A 26,573-nucleotide genomic window follows, 5' to 3' on the forward strand; every position below is an offset into this window, starting at 1 on the left:
TTTGTTTTGACCAATTTTATATAAAATTTACGCAGCTAATCTTTCTTTGCATCCCAGAAAAATACCATTGCTAATAATACTCATACTTCTATACTTCTGAGAAGACTCAGTTCAAACCTAACACATCCTCTAGAAACCCTCAAGAACAACTTTCCTTGATGGAAAAAATGAAAGATAAGGACCCTTCGACACTCAACTTGTCCTGACGGGAAATTCAATAATACATTGCTTCCTACTTCCTGACAGAGTACGCGATCTTGGGTTACAAATAGACGGACGACTAACTTGGAATCCTCAAATCAGACTAATAATAATCAGAACCCAATAGATTAAGTTACCTCGTAAGTTCTAGCACAATATGCTAAAAAATCCTTTTTATCTCAAAACTTAAGCCACAATTTCACAATACGTCACTGCCACACAACACTTCAAGGAGACCTGAAATGTATAGAAGATAAGGATAACTTGGAATTCAAGGACTATCTCAGAGATATCCTCGCAGGATAGCTTCTACAAACTCAATCGAACTGAATGGCAAATGATTGTATTGCTGGACAGATGTTGCTTATACAATGAGGGCAATTTTTGTTCATCTTTCAAATAATCAAGCCTAAACTTTGGACTATTTGGAATTGAAGACCATATTTTGAAAACAGTATTAGGATTCTTTGATAGATAATTATTATATCAGATAGGGGATTAGCTATGCGGTTAGCCTATTGGATTCCCACGCGGAAAGCCGAGGTTTCGGCTAGGAGCTGCTTACAGCTCACTGTCCGGTGATGGACAGTGTTGTCTGTAACGAGAGAACACTGTCCGGAGGTCGACAGTGCACTGAAAAAAAACCTCCGGGCACCAATAACCTCAGAATTACTACAGAATATTCAGTTTTTAGAATTAGTTTCTGAAACTGATGATAAGAATATTTTATCGTTTAAATACGAACTGAAATTTATAATTTTATCTAATAGTGGCAATCTTTAAAGTTACTCAATATACAAGTTTCTGCTTATCAAATCGTAAAGTTATGTGAAATAGAAACAACTTATACCTAACACTATTTCTGCATCTAAGATAAGCAACATTAACTATTGTAAAATACAGTTTAAATAAAAGATAACATTAGGCCTAACTATTTTATCACTTAATATTATAGAGAAAAATGATTTGCTTTGTTGAAAGTTTTTCAAAAATGGTGCGTATTTAACGCAAGTAGTTTTAACGTTTCCTGTATCCAAGAAAAAACCGAGTTTAGGGTATAAATTCAATAATTTAAATAAAAAAATATATAAAATAAAGGGAATCTTGTTTTTTTAAAAAAAAAAAAAAAAAAAAAAAAAAAAACTACAGACACACTTACATAAAATAGAATCCTGGGCAAAGAAGTGGCGGATTAAAATGAACCCACAGAAATGCCAGCATGCCACGTTTACTCTCCGGCGGGGCTCCTGTCCACCTGTCCTCTTCAACAGCAATCCTCTTCCTCATACAGATCTGGTGCGCTACCTTGGGCTCTACATAGACAAGCGACTCACGTGGAACCCACACACTAGACTTAAAAGACAAGCTATGACAAAACGTGCGAAACTTCTTTACAGACTTCTTGGACGACGCTCCAAATTACATATTGAACTCAAACGATTAATATACAGTACTATCCTCAAACCAATGTGGACTTACGGACTAGAGCTGTGGGGTTCAGCCAAACCTACAAACGTACGGACTGTACAAACATTTCAGTCAAAACTCCTCCGACAGATAGCTGACGCTCCTTTCTACGTGACTAACCTCACTCTACACAACGACCTTAACATCCCCTTCGTACACCAGTTAGCCAAGACTAAATATCAAAAATTCCATAGTGCTCTCTCCACTTGCCCCAATTCTCTAGTACAGTCTCTCCACTCTGTTCCAAATTATTAATTTGTAAATGAAATCCATTGAGCCCTAAATCCATTACGCTTTCCCCTAATGTTGATTATGTTTGATTCGTACAATGTGTGCTGTCTATAAAGCAAATAATCTGTACACATGAATGAGCTTAACGTTGAACTAGAGTTTGCCGAAGTTTAGTGAGAATGTTGTTCGATGTTTAGGCTGGCATACCCGCCGAGATGCCAAGAACTCTGAAATAGCTGGCCTTCATTCCCCTAAAAGACACAGAACAAAAAAAAAAAGGAAATGTCTTTAGAAATAATTTAATCAAAAGAACGTGTCCCATCTCAGAATATCAAATAACTTTAAGTCACCTAAACCAGTTTACTAGTTGATAAAAGTTCCTGAACTAGTTAAAATTTTTGCTGAACCCAAATGAAACTATTCCCAAGGTATATTATTGCTTAGCCAACAGACTGGTTTTAACTTTTCGAGAAAAAAAAAAAGACAAAACTTTGAGAATAGTAACAAACCCAGTGTTACAAACTGGATTGTGCAGTCCTAGATAAGATTTATAGTAAAATGCTAACAGTTGCCAAACACTAGTTTTATACTATGGTTTCTATGGCGTATTATTAAACTAACTATAGAACTAAGAACACATTAAAGAGATTATGCAAGAGAATATTTTTGCCAGCCCTTGTCAATCCATAGAGAAGGGTGCAGCGATGCAACTGTTGTTGGAATTGCAGTTTCCTAAGGGTGCATACAAAGGTTAAACAACAATATCCAAATAAAAACTTAGGGAAAAAAAGAAGAAGACAAGAGTAGTTGCATAATGCAATACCACTTTACCCTTTTTACATGGTGCATGAGAAATGCATAAATGCATAATATTCAAAAAGGGTTGCGAATGCATCATCCTTTAGTGTTCAAAGTGATTGTGTGCGTGAACCTGTCATATTTTTAGTTTCTTGTACCCTTTCTAACGGGAAGTGTTGTAATCGTGCTGATTTTTATTTTTGGTTGATTTCATAACGGTAATACACTTTTGAAATCCTAAGAAGATGAATTATTGGGTTTTGTAGATTGCATAAAAAATTCAAAATTCATTCTTCATTTTGATACAATTAAGGGTCCTGATTACAGATCAAATCAGATTCTACAAAGATTGGTTAGAAAATCAACGCCACCGCAAATCAAAGGGTCTATTGAGCCAACTATACGAGGTGTGGCTATCAAATAACAAGACTGATGCTGCTACAGAAGAACTATGCATGCGCCAAATCCTAACGACCGACAGCTGTGCAGCGTAAAGAACTTCTCTTTCGATTGCAGCGTCTCACGTGTTTGTAGAGAAATCTGTCTGGCCGGAATCGTCGTTTGTGTAAGAGGTGTTAGTTTCGTTTTGCCGAAAACATGATACTACACATGTAGTAGAGCAACGAATTGTCGTGAAATTTCACATCAAAACTTGGTGAAACCGCTACTGAAACTTATCTTTTATTAAAAGAAGTTTATGGTGATGAATGTTAATCACGTGCGCGAGTTTTTGAGTGGTTCAAGCGTTTCCAAGATGCCAGAGAAGACGTCGGAGATGATGACCGCCCACGTCGCCCTTCCACGTCCAAAACGGATGAAAATATCGATTATAATTAATATCAATTATAATAGTTAGTGCACACCTTTTAGTCCTGTCAATTTAAGTAGTCTCAGGAGCCAGTGGGCGGTACTTGAAGGGAGAGGATTTTTCTTTTCTGTAAAGCCAAACCCTAAGCAAAACTAGCCCTTCAAACCGACACAAAAACTTGAAGAAACTGTTTTATCTTCTTCCTGACAGAACCGACATAGGCTGTTCTCTATCTAGCCCAGGCAAAAAGTGTGGGTTCAACCCAAAATTTGGTACTCGAAGATGTTTACGTTCAACCTGATAGTCCGGCCGGTGTTGTTATAGCAATACCGCTACAAATTTGGGCGAATCACTCAACTTCAAACTTGAGATTTCCCCTTCACTGTTGTGTCTTGTTATGTATCCATTCTCTGGTGGCCACACTGATATGACCTTTTTCTGTTAATGCCGAACATTGGGTCACCATGAGCAGGACCATTTCTGGACAAGTTATTTGGCCACCTTATTACGTTTGAAATACTTTTCCTGAACATAGATCTTAAGAAGAATTGTAGGAGAGGAGTCACAGCCTCACTGACATGTAGCCTGGACGACATCCAATAGGTCTTAGGATAGCACCTAATTCTCTCTGTCTTCAGCAACCAAAAATTGAGTTACAAGGATTGTATCTTTATTTTAGGAAACCATGCGTTGATGAAATTTTGTCTCAAATGTTATCCCTTTATAATATTTTATCCTTAGCCCGCATCAATAAGAGCAAAAAAGTGATTTATATCAACTTTTTATTTTTCTAATTTACGTTGACACTTTTTATTTTTTATTCTTCCAAAGATATAACGTATAAAGAAATACTAAAAAAAAAAAAGGAAATAAACTGAACAGACCGAACGACAGACCATAAAATATAAATCAACCAATACACACAGACACATCTACAAACTCGCAAAAAAAAGGCTTCATTTAATTCGAAGGTCACATTTTGTCTGTGTCGTTGACTTCATCAACCAGACACAATCTTGGTGATGTTAACCCAGGTCAGTTATACCCACTTTTTTATCTTAAGTGCTTAAAAGTTGTTTTTTGTCTGTTTTATTTTTATTTCTTTTAAATTCTAGTTTGAAAAATCAGATATGAAGACTTAGGAGGTTTTCTCTCACGGTGGTTTACACTTTTCTTTTTTTTTGGAAACTGAAAATTAGTATTAAAAAGTTGTTGATTACAAAACTACGCATGTTTGCTTTAAAAATTCTGTTAAAAAAATATATATATACCATTAAAAACTATAAAAATTGATTCAGTGAAATGTCACTTCTGGTAAGCCAATTAAATTTTGAATTCAGTGTAAATGATTAAATTTTTATTGATATTTATCAGGTGTTGGTCCATTCGTTAAGCTAAAATAGCACATTAGAGGCACACAGACTTTGTCGGAGATCTGTGTTATCATTATTCATTATAATTTGGAAGAATAGCTGTTATTTTTAAAACAATGCCGAATTTTTAGAGCCGAGAGTGACGTGTAATATCTTAACATATACAGATCTCCTAATCTTTCTTTGATTAAGCGATTTTTTCTATATCGCTTAGTTTATTTCGGTGCATGTTATTTTACTATTTATACTATTATATTGGTATAATTTATGCTTTTTATAAATAAATTGGAAAAAAATGCAATGCCAGTTTGTAGAAGAGTATAGTCGCACGGACTATAACAGCTACTTCAACCATTCAATAACACCATTCATCCGAACAGTTACCATGGTGAAGAATAAATTATTTTTTTTCGTTTGCATTCCAGTAGAGTGGCATACGTGTCTTATCAAACAAACTGCATCCAGATCGTTGACCTATTGGGGAGAATTTAATTCGCTTAGTAGTTCAGAACTTTTGATTCTCAACTATTTTATCAAGCATTCGCTTATCATTGCTTTTGATTCAGATTAAATTAGTTTTCATTCATATAAATCGACTGATAGTTTAAGTTGTCTATTCAGCGCTATTTGCTGTGTGAGTTGTTACTATGGCAATGTAAATATGCAAGAATTTCAACACAACAAAATTTACACTCTGACATACGCAGCATGCAAAAAGAAGGTGCTTGGGTACAATTATTTGGGTATAGCGAACCCACAAATATCCCCATCATATCTTATCACAAAATATACCCTCAGATATTCAACAAAGTCCACCCAAATTCACCCTGGCGAAGCTATATGGGCCAATAAGGGTCTTCGGATAGATTAGAGGTCCGTCCCTTCCAAATACTGAACAAATTATTAGCTCAGCTCATTGGTTATCTTTACTGGATTCAACGAGGAGATCCTGAGTTCGAATCCAGCTGCCAGCCCTTAGAAGTTCTATGCCTAGGAGTTTCACACTGTCAGTTGATGGTTGACAGTGTGACAATAGAATAATGATCGGGTGCCGGCAGTGCACTGAAAAACAGCTCATCTGTTGACGCGTCTTAAATTTAAAAATAAAAATAAATTATGAACGTGAATAGAGTAAACCTCATTTTGGTGACTCTGGAGAGAGCAATTTAAATTTAAATTCTTTTTTGTAGCAAAGACAAAGATCGTCACCTTTTGCAAAATTCTAGAATTTGTAGAAAATTTTGCAACACTTCATAGAGGCATGGAACAGCTTAATGCAACGATTTAATTATTATTAATAACCTAATTTCAAAAAAATTATTTTATGAGATGTTGAAGGCTGTTTAACTTGTTTTTTATTAAAAATCGGCTTCTGTTGACCGTATTTTTCTTGAGGTGACAAAGTGACAGACAAAAATATCTTTTAATGCACTTTAACTGTTTTTCAACTTCGACACGTTGGGTCAGTCATTTATAGAAAATTAATAGAATAGATATAAGTATCCTTTTATACAATAGATCGAATGAAATATCTTATATCCCCTGAAGAATACAGGCAAAGCTTGTTGAAACGTCGGAAAATAAATAAAAAAAATGAAAAGACATTAGTTAAATTAATGAGTACGGCCGAATTGCGGACCTTGTTCTGACCATTACTGATAACTCTGTTCATCACCAGACTGTGAATTCTATTGACTCTTAAGGGGGCGTAAATCTAAGAGCTGTAGCCTCATACTGTTAACCTGGATTCTCTGTACGAGTACAGAAACTGCCGTGCAGATCGCTCCCTTAATTCAAGTTATCAAAGTAGAAGAATAAGAAATCTAAGAAAAAATACAAATTCAAATTACAGAAAATGCCGCTTTTGTCCATTTTCAGCAACTTTTTTTTCTCAAAATCAATTCAATTTATGTAGTTACAAAAAATTACAGTTATAAAGGAGGGTTTGTCCTTTATTTTAACGAAAATTTGGGAATTTTATCTTTTATAGAAAAAGAGGAAAAAATTGTCAAAGTTGGGTGTTTTTCAACGTTACGCTTTTTCGTGCAGTTTTTGACGATCAACCCTTATACAACTGTCCGGTAGGACAGTTTTAATACAACTTCCCAGCGATTTTAACAGAAATAAAGAATTATAAAAAATAAAATCGCAATTTAGTTCTTAATCATTGTTCTCACCTTAAATCTGTTACTAAATTAGTAACAAAGTATTAATTAAAAATAAAAAATAAAATAAAATTGACTCTATTTCAAGGCTTAATTGACTAAATAATGCCTCTAATGTTATTGACTCCATATAAAGTAGGCATAAGGTCGTGGGAAGTTCTATATATCTGTAGGTCTTTTTTTATTAATATAAATTTCAATAAATTTAGAAAAACGGTAGCGATAATTAAACTAATTAAGAAACTAAAGATTTTGCAAAAAAAAAATATATATATAATTCTAGATAAACGATTTAACTAAAATCAACAGCAATCACTAAATCCTCCTCGCCAAGATTTACAAATCTGCATGATTAATTAAGTAACATGCAGATCTGCAACTCATTAAGAACCTGTTTCTTTTTTTTTCTGAATATTAAATTAAAGAAGCTGAAGATGAAGAAAAAAAAAATAGACATTATCTTTTAACTGGTCGATTTAAATTACTTGTGTGACAATAATGTGGGCAATCTCGTTTATTATCGGTGTCTTTTAAGCTCATGGTTTCTGTCAGTTAGAGTGTGTGTCTAAGCTAAATGCTAAGAACTTAATCAAATTTAAGCTTCACAACAAAAGGAAAAAAAATACTGAATTTAATTTGCAAAGAATTATGAGATATAATTTATTTAAAAAAGCACAACTGTCCTGACTAGTTATTTCAAACTGATGAAAAGCTTAAACTTTATTCAGTAAATTGGTACTACTACTAAACCGTTTTTCTTAAAAATTTGGAATTTTAATTACAAATTGTAATTCGTAGAAAATTAAGGGCTGCATTTTCTAGGGAAATTAAAAAAAAACATCAGTTGGGAAATAGCATTTTTGATTGGATGATTTTCATCCAATAGTCTATTACCGGTTCACATGATAGGCTCGATTTTAAAAATTAGAAAAATTAATGCCAACTTCAGTCATATTTTGAATTTTTTATTATGCCGAGCTTTCAACTTGGACTGTCATCTTCAGGGCTGTAGAACATATTTTACGAACTAATTACAATGATTGTATTAAAAAAACATTTGTGTAAAGTAATGTAGTTTATATTCATTATAATGATGATGGTTTTGGTTTTTTTCGACCGTTGTTGATAGACGATTTTTGGGAATATCGAGGTGCGGTCATCGATAAATACAACTTTTTGCTTTATACCAACGTTTCGGTAATTTTTACTACCTTCTTCAGGGTATTATAAAAAAAGTTTGTGAAGTTTAATGTAGAGCTACGAGTATATCATCATAACTGTTGATGCTATCGTAGCTCTACATTAAACTTCACAAACTTTTCTTTATAATACCCTGAAGAAGGTAGTAAAAATTACCGAAACGTTGGTATAAAGCAAAAAAGTTGTATTTATTGATGGCCGCACCTCGATATTCACCAAAAATCATTCATTATAACACAATTATTACAACTCTACTGCAAAATATGTACCACAGCCTTGCAGATGGCCTAGTCTTTCGATCGAAAACTTGACAAAAATAATAAACTAATCATGAGTGAAATTGGCAATACTGTTTCTTCCTTTTGTATGAGTCAGTCACCAAAAAAAAACTATGAACAATCAATTCTAATTACAAAATTCGAACGAGACGTGCTAACCATTCACACTATGGTTAAAGTAACACTTTTTCGAACCTAGGATGCCTCAAAAAAGGATATTTCTTTTGAAAACTACAAATTAAAAATAGTCAAAAAAGCCCAGGAAATGCCTTCTCATTGTTTAGATTTGTAAAAGAAGTCAATAGATTTCACAAATAAGCCGTCTGTATTGTGCTGCCATCTTAAGAATTTAAAAAAAACATGGCCAAAACGTGTGGTGGCAGAACTGTATGCATTCAGCCATTTTATCGCTCACATAGCTATCGTTTATTGGACGAAATCTGACCAGCTAACATCTCCACAACTTTTCAAGTATCTAGTGACGTTGAACGTCGGCCCATTACAGCCAAATTTTCTGTACCTGAGAGTAGTCAGTGAAAACAAACCGAAAAAAAATCCAAAAATGAAGGTTTTATTCATTTTTTTGTCTTTCCAATGCTTGGGTTAGTCACTCAATTTATAAATTATCTTTGTATTTATCCGGAAGAATGTTTTAAAAGTAGTTTAAGTAGATAAACTAGTCATGTCAGCCAGTTTGTTAGTTACATATTATAGTAACTATCAATTCCAAGGTTGTTGTTAAAACAAACACTAAAACCTGTACAGACTCGTAGACACCTACCATTAAATCGTTATATTAGTTTAAAAGTTTTGAGGGGAGTAGGCGCGGGGTTTCATATTATTAGTATGACCTTCGCGATGAACGAAAATTTTGCGCGGATAATTCATGTAGCACGCTAACAATATGATCACTATCAGCTGGTTTACTTGGAAATTTAATGCTACTTCAAAATACATGAAACTAAAATATTAATAGAGCCCCGTGATATGTTCTACAACTGTTTTTATTATAATTCATAATAATCTGAAATGAACTTATAATTCTGGTAAGAAATAAAAAGTTTACAGTAAGCAAGCGATTATTTGGAAATTCGATTTAATTTTTTAAGCTTTAGACAATACACACATGTAGCAATATTGCATTTATAACAATCATTTTTATCCAAGCAACTTTATTTATTTAGGAGGGCTTTCCAAACTTCCATTTTAGATATTTTAAGGTTTTACGATCTCTAAGTATTAACCGATACTTTATTTAAATCAATACACCGGATGTGCAATTTTAAAGAAAGGCTTTTTCTGTAATTTACTATGAATTGGCCAAACGGATACATTTGAAGTTGATCTAATGGCGTAGTTAAGCTTAAATGACAGTTGGACTTGTAATTTTTTCTCAATTAATAGTTTGGTTCAGAGGGAATGTGTCTCATTCTATCAACATTATTATTAAATTGATCTTTTTTTTTTAATCTATTCTAAGTCACAAGAAAATTCAATTCAATTCGTAAATTATGGTAAGAAAAAGTCATGTGAGTGTTCATAGGAGATTCTTTTCATGAGAAAGTGAAGTGAAACTGTCGAATATTGGCGAAAACTATCTAAACTTATGTCAAATTTCTTGAAAATTAAGAATGATTTATTTTTTTTTTATAATTTGTTAGCATTATTTCTCAATATCTACATAAGATTAATATTATTTCAAAAATAACTTAAAAAAGTTAATAAAAAATGAGAAAATATTAAGAGATTTAGTAAAATAAGAGAAAGGTATTGAAGCGCCATTGTTAAATGCGCTGTGATCAGCCCTGCCTCGCTATCATTGGACGGGGCGTGGCTACACTAGAGGTGGGCATGACACGCCCACAGTCTGCAACCGTACTGCATTGTGATTGGCTACTGCTTAGAAATCAGTGAAATAATTAATTTAAAATTGTTTTTCCAACATTTCTCCCATAGGTATTCGATAAACTATCGATTAAAACGATAAAAAAAAATTCCCTATAAAAATATAATAAAAAATATTTCTTTTGCGATAATACCTCATATTTTACTTAATTATCGTTAATAGAAACAAAAAAGTTGAGAATTTGAATTGTTTAACCTTGAAATAGGCATAAGAGAAATAGGCTTGTGAGCCGCCATTAAATAGGCTGTAAGCTTAATTTATACTCCATCCGGTGGAGAACTCTAGTGGCCATTTCTGTAAACACAAATGCAGTTTCTATAGCTTGGCTTTTTCTTGATATTCTCCTCAGTATTTTTCAAGGTTTATAAATTGAATTTACACGGAACGTTATTTTTTCTATTTCAGTTCACGAAATAGCTCTTTAACCATCTTGGTGACCACAAGACTTATATAGGACTATCTTACACTCATATTTAACCATGCTGACGACTCACTAGTCTTATATAGGACTATCTTACACTCATAATTAACCATGTTCACGGCTCACTAGGCTATATGGGACTAGCTTACATTCATAGTTAACCATGTTGGTGACTCACTAGACATACACGATAAACTTACACTCTCACTAGACTTGTACAGGTCCTCCTTACACTCATATTTAACCATGCTGACGACTCACTAGTCTTATATAGGTCTATCTTACACTCATAATTAACCATGTTCACGGCTCACTAGGCTATATGGGACTAGCTTACATTCATAGTTAACCATGTTGGTGACTCACTAGACTTATACACGATTAACTTACACTCTCACTAGACTTGTACAGGACCTCCTTACACTCATATTTAACCATGATGACGACTCACTATACTTATATAGGATCATCTTATGCTCATATTTAATTACGTTGGTGACCTGCAGGTCTTGCAAAGTTGTGCTTACATTAAATTAAATTAAAAAATTTAATCGCCAAAAGTGATTAAAACTAAATTTGGAATTTAATACTGTCAATTAAAATTTTGGTTATTTAATTTTAATTTTTATCCGGCAAAAGTATTTTGGATTGTATTCATTAGAGGCGGTAGATCATTGGAAAGTCCTACTGAACTTTTGAATTTCAAGTCCTTTAGTCCAAATCGGTTTTAGTAATCAGTTTTAAATATATATTTTGTAAGATCGACTTTCAAGTAGTCGTGCTACCAAGTAGTAGCGTTTGTTTGGTATAATTTCGTTTAAGACTTGATTGCCGATTCCACGGACTTCTTTTGTCAATGTAGATGCTGTTTGACTATGTTGGCTCTTGGAAGTGTAGTCTGATTGAGAGAAACAAGAGTGCTAGCAGTTTGGTTCATTAACTCTCCATTTTATACAAACCATTTATCCAGAATGACAAAATGTAAACAAACAAAAATTCCATAAAAATGAATAATCAAAATTGATTATAAATTTAATAAAGCTGAAATATAAATCGGAATTGAACAAACATACAGGACCAACTTCTTCCACTAAAGTAACATAATCGCCTGCAGTTAGATACCCCTTTTCACATATCCATCGCTAGCTACGAAAACCCAGAGATCTGAACCCCTTTACACAGGATTAACCGAGCTAATACGTATTATATCGAAGTTGAGGTTAAACTATTGTAGATCTAGTTATATAAAGCCTGCAATTGACTCATACATCAAACTTCTCTGTTCCGGATCATCTGTCAAAGGGGGACATATATGAGTGAGGGGAGGGGAGAGTTGTCCATCACTTCAGACGGTGTATTGGACATATTAAACTGTATTCAATATATACTGTAGTTATATATATATATATATATAAATTCTGTGGAGTGTATAAACGTCTACATGATTTGCGCATCACTTCACATTTCTCTTAGTATTATAAGCTGTAAAGCTTAATTAGCAAGTCCTGTGTCTGGACTTGGCCCAGTGATTATCCAATACAATACAAGCGTATTTTCAACCAATTAAATGCAACCACTAATTCATTATATAGCTTTAGGCTAGATTTAGATTGGTATACTGCATAAGTTTCCTCAGATTATAATAGTAAAAGATTATTTTATTAAATAAGTAATAATTTAAAAAAATTATAATAAGCCAATTAATTAATACAAAAATAAATAATTAATAAAAAATAAAATAGACCATCTCTTTGTAATTGTCCCTCTAATATAGAGCCTAGAATAATACCATTGTGGAAATTACAAAATTGATTCCAATTTAATGTAGTTAAATTGGATTTAACTTTGAAGATGACATATTGAAAAGTGCTCATTAATTTTTGTATTTGATCTCTGATTTAAATTTTGCGCAAATAAAATTGAATAGTTCAATTAATTAATCATAAATTCCTATATGAATTTAATTTAACAAAGTGATCATATAGAGAAATATACGTTTCAATGGGCAACCATTAAAGAGAAAGAGAGGGGGGGTGAGAGAATATTGCAATCATGGATGATTCTTTTGATTATCTAGTCCGCCTAACTAAGTACTTTGAACTTAATCAAAATTTTCAATTTTTTTGAAATTTGTTTTTTTAACGACAATTTACATTTCGAAAATATGGTTATATCCTAAGTCGGGTGAGATGGCCAATCGGGAGAGATGGCCATCAGCCGAAATTTAACCGAAACGTCGTCCGACGGCGCAACAGCGACCTCTCCAGTGATGAACCTTCATGTCTGACTACAGTGAGTTCATTTTGGTCTGCGTCAAAGCGTTATTAATTAACTCAGAGAATAAAAACATTATCGTCTCAACAAAAAATTTTATGATAGTTGCATATTGCGTGCTGCAGTGAATGTATGTGTCGAAATTTTAGTGTTGTTTTTTACATATTAGGAAAGTGCAGTATGCATTAATGAATCCTAACTTCTAAAACTGTCAAAAAGTACGCGTTGAGTTATGTTTATCATAATAGCCATCTCTTCCTAGCATTCGGGACAGATGGCCATCAAACAGAAGGGATAGATGGCCAATTATTTTTACTTTTTTTCTGTTATAGTTTGGCTCAGGTTCCAATTCACTGCAGAAAAATGCCAACTCAGCATAAAAAACAGAACACTAACCGTTGAAATTTTACTGAAGAAAATTTGAGATCGTATTAACCCCCACACCCAAACTATCGTCTCTGCAAGAAAACGAGCCAAGTCTGTTGTCACTTTATTAACTTCTCTAGAGCACATTGCTGTTGTGAAAAACAGAGATGCAAAGAAATCCAAACCAACAAGAAATACCATCCCCAAAGAGACAATTCTGAAAGAAAGGATTGTCCGAAAAAGAAAACGCTCACCTTCCCCAAGTTCCGATGAAGAGGACGAAACAGGAATCGAATTTGAAGAGGAAAGTGATGCCATTTTAGAAATCGATGAAACTGAATGTACAGGATATGGGGAAAGCTACAACAAGACCAGGAAAAAAAAGATTGGTTGGAATGCATAATATGCCGGAAGTGGTTCCACGAAAATTGCTCTTCTTCTGCATACGCTTGCCAAAATTGTAGTAAAAGCGCATTTAAAAAGAAGAATAATAAGTAAATATTAAGTAACCATTCATTTTTTTCTGTTATTTTTACGTTTTACTAGTGCAATTTCATTTACAATATGTGGCCATCTCTCCCAAGTTAGATTGGCCAACTCACCCAACCCAGTGGGGATAGATGGCCAATTGCTATTTTTTTTTTTTGTAAGAATAACAAAATGTTTCCCTCAGCATTTTTTTCTGAAATTTTTTCCTTACCTTATGTCTGTGAGCGAATGAGGTTTCCAAAAATAATAATAAAGTAAGCCTAGCCCTTACCAAAAATTTGCAGGCACACTCCAAATAAAATGGTGGCCATCTCACCCTACTTTACCCTATACTTGAGTCAAAAATATTTCTTTAAAAAATAAAAATAAATCGATAATAAAAATCAATAACGCTATGATAATGATTAGTTTTATTCTCGATCACTAAATAAAACATTTGTCTCCGTTGGAGAAGTATATACGATATATTATCTCTGTTCATTATTTATGCTTTCTGAAGAACTTTCTTTCATACTTCCAGTAAAACAAGAGGAATAACAGTGTTGGACTGGAGCCGTTAGTACTAGAAGGAAAAAAAACGGTACCTACAACTATGTACGCAGAATCCAACAGAACCGGCTGGTGACCGTCTCAGAGAAGATGAATGTTTATTTGTGACTGTCTAACATACTATCACTAGATTGAAATTATTGTCGATTTTATTGTAGAGAACAAAATATTGGGTAGCATCGATTATCTAAATATTTACTTGGCTAAGTAATTAATTAAAAAAATAAATTAAAAAAAAGCACCTATCACTCAGATAGATATTCTTTTTAGGGCAATGCTGGTGACTATAAAAGGTCTTACCCAGGAGTTTGGGGAAGGCTTGTCCTTCCTAGAACCCTCTAATATTTAGGATGTCACGAATAACCGAATTTGAAAGGGATGCTGTAAGGTAAGAGATATCATCTAGCTTCAGGAAGAAATACTAGTAGGTTTGACTGAAAAGTAATGCACACATGCTTGCCGAGCGCGAACGAAGAGCTTCAAAAAGCGCGCGAGGTGGCATTTGGAAGTCACATTTCCCCTTATTACGTAATACGCAGTTTGAACTCGCTGCGTTCAGCCAGTGTATTTTTAGACGCCGAAGTGTGGACACTGGTTGCTATGTCACTGCGAGATAAACAGTGTGCTGTTATCGACTTTCTTTTGAATATTGTGACAGAGGACGAACCATGGGTCCATCACATCCCAGAAGAGCAAAAGGCAGAGCACTGAATATCGACATGCGCCTTCACCTCGGCCGAGAAAGTTCAAAACACAACCGTCCGCAAAAAAAAAAAAAAAAAAAATCTTCTGACTGTGTTTTGGGATGCTCACCAAGTTTATGTGACCGATTTTCCTGGAACTAGGGGCAACGATAAAATTCTTCTCGGTACGTACAGACTCTAAGAAACCTCCGACGTTGAGATTGTCGTGTTAGAGGCAGCTTGGCACCAATAATCTTGCAACATGACAACGCTCGTCCTCACACCTCGCGCGGCGAAACTGCAGAGACTCTGGAAAAACTGAAGTTTTGAACCAATTCCAGACTCTCCTTATTCCCCGGATCTTGCCTCCCGTGATTTCTATTTGTTTCCTCTACTCAAGAGAGATCTCAAGGGTAATCACTACTCCTCAGACGATGAGGTGAAGGCAGCTGTCAAGTCCTGGATTCAAGAAAAGTCAAAAGAATCTTCTGTGACGGAATGGAGAAACTTGTTTCACGTTAGGAGAAATGTACTAGCGTTAATGGTGACTAAATTGAAAAGTAATACATAATTGTGAAGCTTAAGAATTGTACTTTAATATACTTTCTGTCCGAACTTGATAACACTTTTCTTTCCCCCTCTCCTAGCATGTGTGCGTTACTTTTCAGCCAACCCTTGTTGTAATAGGCCTGGTCACATTGGGAACACTGGACACGATTTTTCTCATCCAGTAATCTCAACGTTCCATTCTCCAAAACAACGAAATTTAAAATATATTTAATTCTTAATTGTCCACATCATATACGTACTTTTTAAAACAGTACACTACACCGAAATGTCTGTCTCTTTATAGAGATGTCTACATCCTTCTTGATAAGCTCTTAATTCAATAAGCGAATCATTTTATTAGAAAATTAGCAGAATGTATTAATTTAAAGAGCCTATGTAAGAAATAATATTTTATAAATACAGAAAAGTAAACACTTTAAGAAAGATTTAGATTAGAGCAATAATTTAAATTTTATTTAAATTGTTGCATGTTCCCGCCAGATTTTTCATTTTTAAAAGAAGAATAATTTTAAGCGTTTACTCTGGTCCAAATAAAAAGTATTCTGGGGAGATAGGTTAGCTTAGAAGTAACTGCAGGTTTTGCGTTATACATAACTTGTTTAAGGCCAGGCGCTACCAAAACAGAACTATAATTCTAATCCATTCTGACAGCGAACGGCTGGCTGGCTCACGGTCAAACTAATTTCTAGATATCTTTTTTATTAATACAAAAAAAAATACTCCAGCGTTGTATACTTGGAATAAAATTCTATATTAAATGGAAAAATTTACTACAAGGATATTTTACATTTAGCACGAATATATAAGCTGAATTTATAACTGTAATGGACAAGGGATAATCATCTTATTTCTTGACCAATTCATAACTATTTATTAGTTTTGATATTTCTGTCAAGTTTTTTTCATTTATTGATAATACTTTACCGCTGGATATTCACCACTACATTCATATCACATCACGCATTGTGCATAAATTTCTAAATTTATGATTAACTATAAATTTTATATTTAAATTAAAATTCTTAAAAGTTATATTTGGTATATAATTATATTTTTATTAGTTTAAATATTTCAAAGACCGAACATCTGTCCCAAAGTAAAGACAGATTAGAATTGAAGGATAAAGAAGTCCACAAGTTTAAGTACCTGTGATCCTGTTGTTGAGATCGATGGTGGTTCTAAATCAGAGGTGGATAGAAGAATCAGAATAGGGAAAAGTGTCTAGGGATGCTCAATCCAGTGCTCTGGAATAAAAGTATTTGCCGAAGCACAAAGCGCCTAATTTATAAGGCCATATTTGAAAGTATTGTGCTATATGGAGCAGAGACCTGGAATCTAAATAAAACAGAAAGAAATAGATCGCTATCAACCTAAATGGACTACTGGGAGGAGGTCAGCAGGTAGATCCAGAAGGGAAAAAATAAGGAATGCGGACAATTAGAACAGCTTTGAATATGTCGCAACAAAATATTCTTCAATCTATAGAGAGCTAAAGCAGCTAAAATGGTTGGGGCATTTGATAAGGATGGGTGAAGAGAGAATCCCGAAGGCAGTGTATGAGATGACGGTTGAGGGAAGAAGAAGAAGAAGAAGAAGGGAAAGACCTAGGACCAGGAGGAAAGACTTCGTATTAGAATCCCAGGTGGGATAAGGATTGACGGAGGCCGATGCCGCGAATAAGGAGAAATTGAAGGATCGGCTCGGATAGGTTGAGAGGAATCAACTACATGAAGAAATAAAACCTTTAAAACATTTTGAACTCAATAATAGTTTGAGTGTGAGACACAAAAGATCTCTGATCATGAATGAAAGTACGTAATCATTCAGGGATACAACAAAACGTGTGTGCTAAGAAGGATATAAAAGGCGATACCATTTCAGGCTCCTACTAACTTAAAGTTTTTGATAGGAAGAAAAGATAATTGCCGAATTTCAGTCATTATTTTCTGTATTTATTATGCCGAGCTTTCGACCTAAGAACTAGGTCATCTTCAGAGCTAATTGCCTGTATGATATTTCTTACATTATTACAATACGTATAAGGTCAGTCTTTTGTTCTGTCTGGTTATAAACTAAGTGAGACGTTATATTGCCAATAACTTCCTTCAAACTGCGATTTAAGACCCTCGCCTCATTCACTTGCTCTCCAACTCCTAGATGTTCTTTTACAAAAAACACTTTTTCCTCCTCTGATAATCTTAAAACAATGAGCACAATTTTAATATTTCCATTTTCCCAAAGAATAACAACAACAAAAAAAGTCAGGAAAATTAAGCCTAATTAAATATTTAAATTTATATTAAAATTCCATTCTCGTTTCCATTGAATCTAATACTAATAATCAAGATAGTATTTATAGCTGTTTAACTATTCAGTTAATACACTCTGAATTAATTACAATGTTCGACTGATTGAGATCAACTTAATTTAAATCGGGCTTTGCTATACATTCTAAATTGCATACTTTGCAGAGATTTGTCTCTTTTTTTGCGAATTAAATTATTTTTATTTTATTTTTCTTTGATCTAGAAGGCACACTCGTACGACTTTCTCTTACCGTTATCTACGTAATTAACTAATGTAACCGCCTACTTTTTCAGGCGTGGCTTAACGTCCAACTACCAATTAGGTATCGTGGGCAGGGAGAGGAAGCTCATACTTTACTATAAATAATTTTTGCTAACAAATCAAAAGTAGCCATACGCAGGAATCGAACTGGGGATCTCGTACTTACAAAGCCACGCTCCTAACCACTAGACCAACACCCGCCCCTATTTAAGTAAATAAATTTTCTAGGAATAACTTTTTTGTACGAGGGAAAAACGCTGAAAACTACAAAAAAAATTATTTAAAAAAATATGTAATTCTAGTAAGACGTAATCACTAAATTCAAAAATGGATACATACTGTCAAGTATGTCCAGCTGACGTGATCTGCAAATGGGCTGACAAAGTTTAAGGGTAGTTTAAGGAAACTGTCATTCCCAGAAGGGTTCTGTTCAACCAGAAGGAGGAAAGAAAGGTTGGCAGTTGGATAGGTGGTTGGATGATATAAGAAAACTAAATGTCCGCAATTGGTGGACCACAGGCTAGTGGATAGAGAGATCTAGCGAGGAATTCTTGTGCAGGCTAGCAGTCAGCTCTGGGTTTGGTTGTAAAGCCAAGGAGTTTGTTAGTTTATTGAAAGTTCTTATTTTTATTATTATTATTATTTTTTAATTTGTTTACTTATTTTGCAACCGTATCCTAGTACAACAGGCAAAAGTAATGAGAGATAAGGGATGGCGCAAATACACATGCAAGTATCTATATGTTATGTGTGTACATACCTACATACATGCATGTGCGCCAAGGGCGTGATTGGAGTGAACGAACGACCATCCATTGATGGAAGCCGTTAGTTCAAGCTGACGCAGCAACCATCCTAGGAGATCGACGTTATGTGTTGAGATGATCGCACAGGCCACCGTCGCTTTAGTCTCCGTTGTGGATTTGAAGGATGTGCTTGTAGTAGACATGTTGTGGAACAGAGGGTTTGTAATGACTGTGTAGATTTGAGTGGAGTTTTGTGTAGCGAGATTGGGGCTATTTCAGAGACGATAGGAATATTGAGATCAGAGTGTATTGTGTGATTGGAGACGTAGAAGGGAGCATTAACTATTGTTCTTAGAATTTTGGATTGTATGGTCTGAAGTCGGTTGATGTTCGATTTTTTGGTACTTCCGTAGAGTTGGTTATTCCGTACGTCATTGTAAGAAGTAAAATGTAATGCATGCCAAACCTAGTACACCTTCAAATTCAATTTAAATGTTAAAAGAAAATTTTAAACTTAAATTTAAGTATTCCTCTAAGAAAAAGTTATGTGAGTTTTCACGAATCATTTTCTCTTTTTTCCAACCCCCCCTCCCACCAAAAGCCGAGTAACTTTTCCTCTCAAATTAAATTTTTTGTTAACAAAAAAACTCATACTTTTGAAAAAATGTAATTTGGTTGATATAAAAAGTTGGCGCTTGCAACAAGCAAGAGGAGTTTAAAGTTGACGCAATTAGGGCAGTCTGGTATTGATCTGTGCCACTAGGCTCGTCTCTACTAGGAACGTCTTATAGGCCTCCGCAGAGTTGAGCAAATTTTCTGTATATAACTGTTTAAAAAACAGATTTTAGAAGCAGCAGTCACACGATTTATTTTTTTTAATACTAAATTTAGAAGTGGTCTTTCTACAACATTTGAGAAAAAATATTTTAGAAAAAACAAAAAAATTTAAAAAGATACCAATTTATTTTATTTTATTTGATCCTTGGCCGCTTTCGGATTTTCATCCATCAGCAGAGTGTGGAGAGATTACAAGAAGACGTTAATGAATCGTAAGAATTTTTTTTTTTTTTTAATAATAAAATAAAAATGAATGGAACCTAAAAAAAAAAAACGATATTCCGGCACAAGACAGAGCCTTCTACATTCAGCCAAGGATATACATCAATTGTAGTACGTTTGGCTATTTCCGTTTTATCCGGCTTTCCTCTCGGTTGTAAAATTTCCCCCCTCCCTCATCGATATCCTTGCATTCAAATTGTTCAAACCAAGGCAAATGAAATAGCAAAATAATTAAAATAACTTTGTAATAATTGATATTGAGCTGCAAGTTATTTATTCTCCCCTCTTGTAAAACCTCTTCTCTAGCAAAATTTTATGTCTTCAAATGTATGAGAAAAGTTTTTCCACTTTATGTTTTTAATAAACTGATATCTTGTAATATACAATAAGATATATATTTATCTAGTTTCCTCTATGAAAACCTTGAAATTTTTATTTTTTAATAATTTATTATCGCTAGATTTAGCGAGGAATTAGCTATGACGATTATTACATATTAGGAATAGATAGTAATTTCAAGGCTAAATCAGTTTTTCAACTTGACTACATCTGTTTTATAAATATACGAACAATTTAAGACTTAAACATGTATCTCTTTTCTTAAATCATGCTCAGAATTTCAATTTAACATATTGCGCGATATATAAGACGCTCTCAAAATTTAATAAGAATTAAATAGATGGTTTTTTTTTCTTACTAAAAAATTACAAGCTGTATGTTCAACTCTTTGTGTTAACGTGTCTTTAATGTTGATTAAATAGGAGATTCCCTTAATAAGCTTGGAATCAAGGCAATCTAGATTATCAAAGGGACGATAATAAAGCGTCGTTTAGAGATTAAATCAAAATTGTTAATTTATAAGATCAAGTATCCCGATATTTCTATGCAACAAAAATAATGAAAGAAGAAAATGAAACAGTTATAAATGCACATACCTGCATTTTCTAATGAGGCCAATTTCAACCATGTCACCTGCAAAATAAAAAATTATTTATTAGTTTTATGCATTAATTATTCGAATTTAAAAAATGGATTTTTGTTTAACAAAGTGTAATTAATGCAATAATATGTGGGTAACGATAGCCGAGGCTAGACCCGCAATACTAAGATTTATTGTTGGTTTAGTGGGTTCGATTCCCTGTCTAGAGACGTTGGATTTTATTTAATGGTTAATATGAGAACTTAATAATAAAGTATGTTAGTCGCCTCCGTCTATGTCACCTAATTTGGTAATTGTTTACTTAAATACCGACATGAAAAACTAGAATATTAAAAGAAAGTCGTTTGGTATGTTAACATTAGATTTTTACGTAAATTTGTTTTTTTTATTAAATTTATTTCGTTATTTACAATCTGTATAATATAATATACAATGAGTAAATAGGGAGAATGAAGGATAAATGGATGCGTGAAAGGCAGGAGGAATGAAACTGCCCAGCGGTAGCACTCTCTACAGGATATGATTTTTAGGCCTTCAGACTGCGAGGAAGTCCCGGGGTCACTGGCGATTCAATAGGCGCGTATTGTTAGGGATTTCAGAGGAAGCGAAAGACAGTTCAAGAGGATTAGAGAGAGCAGTATGGAATTTTTGGTGTTTAGTCTTGACGAGTTGGTTTATGAAGGGAATGTTGAGGTCGCTGTGAAGAGTGAGGTTAGTCCACCATAGAAAGGAGCGTCAGCTATCTGTCGGCAGTAGTTTTGATTGAAATGTCCTGTACAGTCCGTATGTTTGTAGGTTTGGCTGAACCCCACAGTTCTAGTCCGTAAGCCCACATAGGTTTGAGAATAGTACTGTATATTAAGCGTTTGAGTTCAATTGGGTAATTTGGGAGCGTCGTCCAAGAAGTCTGTAAAGCAGTTTCGCACGTTATTGCTTATTTTTTTAGTCTAGTGTGTGGCTTCCACGTGTCTTTTTTGTCTATGTAGAGCCTAAGGTAGCGCACCAGATCTGTACCAAGGAAGAGGATTGCTTTTGAAGAGGACAGGTGGACAGGAACCTCGCCGGAGAGTAAACGTGGCATGCTGGCATTTCTATGGGTTCATTTTAATCCGCCACTTCTTAAATTTTTAATTATAAATTATAAAATAAATAATTAGGTATTTGGATATTTGTTGGGTCTTGCGACAGAAAAACACCGAAACCAGAGTGTTGAGAAAACGAAACTTCAAGATAAGATTAAATGTTTTTGCCACATTAGATCTATTGAATCCAGAAATCACATCCTTCATCTAAAATCTCCTTTACTCTCAATTCTTCACAATTTTAGGCACTCTAGTACAACAATATCTTCAATATTTTGTAGATATTTCTAGATTTTCATAGAGAAAGAGAAACTCAAAAATAATCTAATATAAAAAAATAAAATAAATAAATAAAATAAAAATAGGACACATCAATTTTATTTCCATATAAGATCTAACTGTAAAATTCTCTGGGAAAGAGGACATAAAGATGGGCACTTCCTTTTTGCCAAGTTGGTTTACTGCTGCTCCCAGATTGGAGATGAAGACGATAGTTTTTTAGCCAATGAAACCTGTTCCTCTCACTCTCACAGTTGAACATCCACAAAAAAGTAGCTAACTGTCAGATCTAGCCAGAGAGTCAGGTTATACCGGTTGTCTGTTTGTGGGGATAAAAAAAGGATCGTATGTATGTAATGCCTTCTTGATAAGGAGTCAACTATCATTATCTTATTAAATATTTATAATATAACTTTTTGCACTTCTTTTTTGTTTGAAGTTCTGGAAATGCCTTTATATATATATATATATAAAGAGTATATATATATATATATATATTGTTTTGACCTGCACGTCAAAGTTAGGGAAATATTTTATTTAATATTAAAAGTTATTTGCTGCAGACTTGCCACGAAGAGAGTAGTCTTCTCCTTAGGGATATTTGCACAACCCAGTCTAACGACGAGCACAAACACTTCCAGTGGACAACCCTATCATTAAACTACCACTTTCCGGCATGTACGCGGAGGAAATGGGAAGAATTAGGCATTAAACTCTTGTTGGGTCCCATTCGATTCATTAAATTTTGTTTAGATATAATAAATTTAATTTATATTACAGTCGAGCCTCCCATTCATTAGGACACTCTCACTAGCGACCACCTCCATTTACGGACAGTTTTTGGATTCCCTCGTTTTACCACTATACACTTTCTATACAAAAGAACCTCCGTCTAACGGTCACTCTACATAGCGACTGCGGACATTGATTTGGGGAACAGATTATTCGTTTCACCTCCCACCAACGACCACCTTATTCTTAAAAATTCGTTAGACGCGGTGATAAAAATAATTATCCCCTCTCAAGTTTTTTGTTTCTTTCTGGTTTTTCCTAAAGTTTTTCTATATAAGCTCCATACACCTTGTACCATTTTAATCATTTTTCAATATAACTTTGGACGAACAATATTTATTTTTTCCGATATGTCTCTCAAACGAAAGTGGTTAACTCTAGAAGAGAAAATAAATGTGTTGGAAGATTTTGTAAAAACCAAATCGAGCCATCGTCAACTTGCCGAAAGGTTTGTTCTATTTTTCTAATAATAGATGATAGTATGATGATCATTTTACCATAAATTATTATTGTTACGAATAAATGTGATGATTATTATAAAAATTATTAATTAAGTCAATAATATGTAGTTTTTTGATAATTTTTTTGGATAATTAAGAAAAACTTGATGCATATCATATAGCTAAATAATTATGCAATTATGTACGTTTTTAAATCTATTAATAATAAACAATTTTTAAATAGATGTTTGGAAAAAAAAACCCCATATTTTTTCATAATGAAACTTGCCTACTTCCTTCTAACGACCACCTCCAAATAGTGGCCATTTTGCTTTCCCCCGCCAGTGTCCGTTATTGAGAGGTCCGACTGTATTTATAAAGCTGGACGTGATGATTAAAGACAAAGAGGTTTTCATGAGAAACGGTAGCGTGGATAAACGCGCCAACATCAAAGGTCATTCATTGGTCCATCTTCATAAGAAGCTCCTAGGTACAGGAAATCTTAAGATCAGCAGCTGGATTAGGACCCTGGATTTAGGGCAATTGGAATACAGTATACGCCAAAACTCTGAACTAATCCTTTTCCTACCACCCACAATTAAGGACAATAAAGGAAGCCCTTAAGACGGATCAGGGTCCAAGCTAAATGCTTGCTGCCCCAACTTTTATCTCTTGCTTTCGGTAATACTTGGAGATCCTATCAGTGATAATGATTTTGTGAATTGTAAATAATTATTTAAAGAACTGCTGTTTTATTTTATTGAAACAAAAATAGCTATTTAATTTATCTTTATCAAAATTACTTTAAAATTGTGCAATTTTAAATAATCATCTATTGGGCATATTGGCCTTGCCACGAGTCACACTAATCTACAATGTGTGCGCACTCTATCTGCCAACTATACTATAGGATGGTTACCAGATAGAGTTGTATTCTATCTCTTTTTTTTTTTAGTTTATTTATTTTGGATAGTTGGCCAGTCACAATGCAATTCGGTCCGGCCTTGTAATGCAGTTTTGCGTAGTCCAAGGCCATAATTACCACCCACCACTATCCACTATAATAAAGTATGCATTGCACCAGCTGCACCGTTGCACTTCCTCGTAACTACTAACTTATGTGAGACGTTTAACTTCAGTTTCATAAAAATTTCTCAGATATGTATGAACTATTGTTAGGTTTTTTTAAAGAATATTTTTTTGTTTTTTAATTTTACTTTGTAATATTATATTTTAATTTTCTTCCCATCATTGTATTTTGAATATATATATTTTAAAACATGGAGAAAAGGTTTTAATTCCCATTAAATTAAAATTATTAAATCTTCTTTCGTTTGTAAATAAAAAATCAAAACATTAAAAAAAGATCTACGTAAACTGAACTAGCTACAAAACAGCTACTGTGCGCATGACGTTAATTGGCATGGAAATACTCGTAAAACAGATATTAAGGATGTACGCGTTCTTTGCCCAGTAATTAATATGAATGCATTAATTTAAGGCACGCTTATTATGTCCTTCAAAAAGAAATCACGAATTGAAGCGGATGCCCTAACAGTAACTAATAATGTAATAATTACATTAAAGGCAGACGACTTACATGGGATCCATACACGAGACTGAAAAGGCAAGAACTCAATAGACGAGTTGGACAATTAAGAAGACTGCTAGGGCGGAGATCAGCCATGAATGTACAGAATGAACTGACTCTATTCAATGTCACTACTAAGACCAATCTGGACCTGCGGAGCTGAGCTTACGGGGCTCTGCGAAACCATCCAACATCCAAAGAATCCATTGTTTTCAATCTAAAGTCCTTCGGCATATCGTCAACGCTCCTTATTATGTATCCAATTTAACCCTCCATGCAGTACCTCAATATCCCTTTTACCTAATCCAATCTTGGCTTCCTTAATTTCCATAATAGCCTAACCATACATCCTACTCCCACAGCACAAGCCTTATCCAGAACAGCCCTTCCCTACAGTCCTCCACGACGCCTGAAACGTGTTGGCCATCTTCGGATAGTGATCTTATAAGAAGCTCCTAGGAAGAGAAAATCTTACGATCAGCAGCAGCTGGATTCGAACCCGGGATCTCCGAGTTGGAATCCAGAACACGCTGATCACTCAGCTAATCCCTTCTCCTCTGTTATTATCGCTCCCCCTCCTTTTCAAATTAAAAAAGAAAAAAATTATATCACTTCTCCAAAAATATTTAGAAATTAATTTTCTTTCCAGAAGAGTCTGTTTACAGGTATTACGAAGAACAAGGATGCTTGAGGTCCAAAATTACAGTTTCAAAAATTGTAAAAGTACTTGTACGAGTAGCCACTTCGACAAAGTTACGTGAGATATTGTATTATTACCGCGATAATGGTAAAAGACAATAACTTTTCTGGGCTGAAAAGTTATGGGCGTTTATTTCATATTTTCCCCTGTTACCGAGATCTGAAACTCACAGAAGTACAGTAGCCCAGAGAGGCTCGAATAGCGTTTAGTTTGTGAGTTCCGCACAAACGGAAACAATTTTCATTCTTTCTTCAACTCCCTGACATTGAACATAAACCATTAAATTTACAAAAAAAAACATAAATAATTGCAAAATTAAATTTTAATATAATATTTTTCGCAATCTTTCTTCTAGCTGTCTACACTATTTCACGGTCAAAGCACGATACATTCAATATTCACTACAACTACCCTATTTCCTGACGATCATATTAATTAAGGGTACTTCTTGGTCGATTAAAAGAGTCGAATCGCTGAGTAGTTGAATGATTAAAACTGTGAAGCTTAAACGATTTAAATAGAGGGCAATTAAGACACTTCATAGAATATCTTTTTTTTTTTAAATAATATTTAAACAGAATTGACATAAAGTTGAAA

At 34.0% G+C, this 26,573-nt stretch overlaps 2 protein-coding genes across 2 annotated transcripts in view; one reads left to right on the forward strand and one right to left on the reverse strand.

Annotated features, from left to right (window-relative positions):
- The window catches only part of Eip93F (Ecdysone-induced protein 93F), a 356,990-nt gene that overhangs the window by 313,346 nt on the left and 17,071 nt on the right, over positions 1-26,573 (reverse strand). Inside the window, exon 2 of the transcript XR_012454052.1 lies at positions 21,088-21,124. The gene's annotated coding sequence lies outside the window, so the exon portion shown is untranslated. The remainder of the gene's footprint in view (positions 1-21,087; positions 21,125-26,573) is intronic.
- Positions 1-26,573, forward strand: part of LOC141446993 (uncharacterized) — a 297,455-nt gene that overhangs the window by 83,302 nt on the left and 187,580 nt on the right. The window lies entirely within an intron of this gene.

This window comes from Rhodnius prolixus, unplaced genomic scaffold (assembly GCF_049639745.1).
Source record: "Rhodnius prolixus isolate KJV_2025 unplaced genomic scaffold, Rpr scaffold_7, whole genome shotgun sequence".
NCBI classification, from domain to species: domain Eukaryota; kingdom Metazoa; phylum Arthropoda; class Insecta; order Hemiptera; family Reduviidae; genus Rhodnius; species Rhodnius prolixus.